General features: G+C 45.5%; 1 protein-coding gene across 1 annotated transcript in view; it reads left to right on the forward strand.

Moving 5' to 3' along the window:
- Nucleotides 1-5,000, forward strand: part of syt1a (synaptotagmin Ia) — a gene marked incomplete at both ends in the record, with an annotated part of 123,613 nt that overhangs the window by 40,155 nt on the left and 78,458 nt on the right. The window lies entirely within an intron of this gene.

The raw sequence follows: 5,000 nt of genomic DNA on the forward strand, positions 1-5,000 counted from the left end.
TGCAACCCCCCAGAACATTTGTACAGTATAAGATTGGTAAATAAGCAGGTAAATTATGCTCCTATCGCCACCTACTGAACCGGAGGTGAGTTGCAGTGATTTTGCTTCAGTGGACAGATCAGTACGTATGCTGATATTGTTCACTGTTCAACTGTTTGTACTAAGCAGTAGGATCTGGGCACAAAAGGCCCAGAACGACACAAGAGGTTTATGGCGAGGACTACGGACGATAACTGACTACAAAGTCAGCGCCCCCTCAATCGGGAGTGCCGACGCCTCTCTCGCGGATCAACTCAACTCCTTTTACGAGCGGTTCGGTGCAAACAGTGGCGACGCTAGCTCACCGGCTAACGACGTCACTGACGCATCGATCGTCGTGGGGGGGGGGGGGGGGGGGGGGGGGGGGGCGGTCTCATTGACGGAACACAGTGTGAGAAGAACATTTATGCAGGTGAACACCAGAAAAGCAGCTGGCCCAGATGGGATAACAGGACGGATACTTAAGTCCTGTGCTAACCAGCTAGCCCCAGTGTTCACCACCATATTCAATCTATCCCTGGCTGAGTCCGTGGTCCCTGCCTGCTTCAAGGTGTCCACTATAATCCCTGTACCAAAAAAATCCTCCCCAGCAGGTCTTAATGACTACAGACCGGTGGCACTCCTCTGTGGTCATGCAATGTTTTGAGAGGATGGTTAAGGATTACATTTGTGCCTCCCTCCCCAGTGATATGGACCCTTTGCAATTTGCATACAGGTCAAACAGGTCCACTGACGATGCGGTCTCTCAGGTACTACACAGCACCCTCTCTCACCTGGACCGCCAGAAGGGGGCTATGTGAGACTGTTGTTCATTGACTACAGCTCCGCGTTCAACACCATAGTCCCCACCAGACTGGTGGACAAGCTGATCGAGCTGGGTCTGAGCTCCGCTCTGAGTGCCTGGATACTGGACTTTCTGAGTGAAAGGCCCCAGGCGGTCAGGGTGGGGGGTCAGACCTCCAACACCATCACCCTGAGCATCGGGTCCCCCCAGGGCTGTGTCCTGAGCCCCCTGCTGTATTCACTATACACACATGACTGTGTGGCCAAGTTCAGCTCCAACTCCATAGTGAAGTTTGCAGATGACACAGTGGTGGTGGGGCTGATCTCGGACAACGACGAGAAGGCCTACCGGGAGGAGGTTGAGGTACTGGAATGCTGGTGTCAGGACAACAGCCTGCTCCTGAACATTGGTAAAACCAAGGAGCTGATCGTGGATTTTAGGAGGAGACAGCAGGGGACACACACACCACTGAGGATAAACAGGGCTATTGTGGACAGGGTGAGCAGCTTCAAGTACCTGGGGGTCCACATCTCAGAGGACCTGACATGGACAACACACATAGACACAGTAGTAAAGAAGGCGAAGCAGCGCCTCTACCACCTGAGACAGTTAAGGAAGTTCAGAGTATCGGGGAAGATACTCCAGTCCTTCTACTCCGGAGCTGTAGAGAGCATCTTGACTGGAAACATCACTGCCTGGTATGGAAACAGCAAGGCACAGGACAAGAAGGCCCTACAGAGAGTGGTGCGCTCAGCCGAGCGTACCACGGGTATTGCACTACCACCCCTGCAGGTCTTATATAACAAGAGGTGCAAATCCAGAGCCTGCAGAAAAATAAAAGACCCTCACCACCCCAACAACAGCCTGTTCAAGCTGCTGTGGTCAGGCAAACGCCTGCGCACACCAGCAACTAGGACAGAGAGACTTCGGCTCAGCTTCTTCCCCCAGGCCATTAGAGTCTTGAACACTGAACTCTCCACACACAAGCACACATGAGCACACACACAACACACATACTGTATACACGCACACACTAACAGTCACTTTAGCACGCACACACACACACACACACACACACACACACACACACACACACACACACACACACACACACACACACACGCACACACACACACACACACACACACACACTGCACACGCTCACACTCAATGGTCACTTTACACAATGAAAAGGTCACTTAAAAAAAAAACGGGAGTGGTTCTTGTATAGTATATAGATGGATATAGCAAGATAGCATAAGGATATATAGTATAACTGTAGATTGTATCGTATAGTATTGTATAGTAGTGTACATAAGACCCAGTGCCTAACATTGTATTGCACTATCGCAGGACCTTAGCATGTCTTTTACCATGCTCTTTGTAAACTTTATGTACATTATACCTGTTATGCCTTATTCTTATTACTTGTATTATTGCACAATCACTGCAGGCATGACCCCCCGCATTTCACTGTATGTTTGTATGCCGTGACAAATAAAACTCTTGACTTGAAAACTCTTGTACGGTTGTGTGGTTCGTTAAATAAAAATGTAAATATTCTCTTTGCAGCAGGACACCAGTTCCGTTCAGTTCACTTAATTATCCCGGACAGATGGGCTTAGATAAAAGAAAACTCATAATTATTGTAATTTTCTTTTAATCATAGACACAACAAACAAAATGGACTGCATTTTGATGAGTGCTTTTATTCTCTAGCGCCTGTGCATTTGAACACGTAAATATATCACAATCTTTTTTATAGATTGTAATGACAGAAATCTATTTACAAATCTATAAAAAAAAATTAAATAAAATGACAGAACTCACTCAAAACATTTTCCTGGAGGTTTTAATATAAATTATAGTCTCATTCTATGCCCATGTCTACTTTGTGTCCACATCACTGCTGTGAAGCACTTTGGGCTGCAATTCTTGTATGAAAGTATGTTCATTGTATGTATCTTGTATGCTATGCAAATAGAGTTTATTATTATTATTATTATTATTATTATTATTATTATTATTATATTATTATTATTATTATTATTATTATTATTATTATTATTATTATTATTATTATTATTATTATTATTATTATTATTATTATTATTATTATTATTTTATCCAAAGAGCTTTACAGCAGCGCATGCCTCATGTGCACACAGCCATGCCCGGTGCTGACCCGCTCGTCGGGAGCAGTCAGGGGGTCAGGGTGTCTTTGCTCCTGACTGAGCCACTGACAAAGTGCTTGTGCAAGTTACATGTTCTAATGAAGCAGCTTTATTGTAGAGGGGAAACAAAAGGACTCTTTACTACTTTAACCAGGGTGTTAAATCTACGGCCTGGGGGAAGAATCTCAAAACTCCGGAGTGAAGGGGCCGGTCTGCGCTGCCCGAAACACACCTGGCCTTGTGGAGAACCTGCTGGTCAAAGACAGCCATCAGGGAGAACCTATCGAGCGACCAGCCACCGCGTGTAGAAGCATGACGGACCCTCTCTGTGTAGAGAGAGTGTGGCTGATAGAGATCCAATGCAACACGTTCATTCATTCAACCTTCATTTAATCTCCGCAGATCATTGAAAATGTACAAGACGGAGAAACATTGTTTGCGACACACGACCGTCAAATGGGTCAGTGGCTGGCGATACCTGCAGGGCAGGCCTGCCGGGGTGTAAACACCCCCCCCCCACTCCCCCAGGTGTTCAGATCACATTTCCATCACAAGACAATTGGCCTTAATGTGCTGCCAGGGTTCTAACCAGGGGCGGATTTAGGATTGTAGGAGATCCGGGGCTTAGCCCAGTGGTTTTGAGGGGGTCAGGCACGACCCCCTCCACGGCAGATTTTTTTTGAATTTAATGAACCTGTACGTGCAATTTCCTGCAATATAGAGCCTTCAATCTTGACCAATAAAGCTGCTCTTTTCACTATAAAACTCAGTTAACCATAACGTAGTTATGGTTAGATTTATATATTGGGGGGGATATATCATATTTTTCATATGATCAAAAAGTGGTGGAGCAAGAGCATACCTTTGCTCCCCCAAGTTCAATAGTGGGAGAGCAGAGATGCTCCGAATGCTCTTATGGCCAGGCGTCTATGATTCACTGATACAAAGTAAAATAGTGCAGTGCAATAAAATAGTTAGTAAAATAGAATAAAATAATGCAATAGTGCATTGCAATAAAATAGTTATCATCGTATTTTTTCGGGAGGCCGGTAAGGAGTGCATTACAGTAGTCGAGTTGGCTTGAGATAAAGGCATGGATCTGGTTTTCAGCGTCCTTTTGATTTATAAATGGCCGTACTTTAGCTATGTTTCTAAGGTGGAAGAATTATGTTTTTGTCAACTTGTTGATTGTGATTTAAAGCTTAGGTCTGAGTCTACCATGACACCAAGACTTAACTCACTCAAATACAGTTAGCAGCTGGATAGACCACAGATGGAAATTAGCTTCTGCTAAATCTGGTGCAAACATATTTTCATGTAACAATGATGAATTGTCAAAAAAAAAAAAAAAAAAAATCTTTCTTTTTTTTTTAAATAGATTCGGGGCTTTTCAGAAAACATTCGGGGCTTGAGCCCAAGTAGCCACCCCCTAGCCCCGCCCCTGGTTCTAACCCGCACCAAACCCTGGCAGCACATCACCCCCACCCTCATCCACCTCCACTGGCTCCCCATCAAATCCCGCATCACCTACAAAACCCTCCTGCTCACTTACAAGTCCCTCCGCGCTCTGGCACCTCAGTACCTCACTGACCTCCTCCCCCCTCAGTACCTCACTGACCTCCTCCACCCCTACACTCAGTCACGGTCCCTGCGATCCACAGACACTGGTCAGCTCTCCATCCCCCGAACCAGACTGCGGACCTTCGGGGACAGAGCTTTCAGCGTGGCAGCTCCCACCCTCTGGAACTCCCTCCCCGCAGAACTCCGCAACGACCCGACTCTGGACTCATTTAAAAAACTGCTCAAAACCCACCTCTTCAACTTGGCCTTTAACCCCTAATCTCTCACTTTATATATATGTATATGTTGTGTCTGTCCACTGTCTGTTACTTTGTTATTCCCCCCCCCCATATGTAAAGCGACCTTGGGTCTCTTGAAAGGCGCTATATAAAATGAAGTTATTATTATTATTATTATTATTATTATTATTATTATTATTATTA

This window comes from Notolepis coatsorum, assembly GCF_963971535.1.
Source record: "Notolepis coatsorum genome assembly, contig: SUPER_15_unloc_1, whole genome shotgun sequence".
NCBI lineage: Eukaryota > Metazoa > Chordata > Actinopteri > Aulopiformes > Paralepididae > Notolepis > Notolepis coatsorum.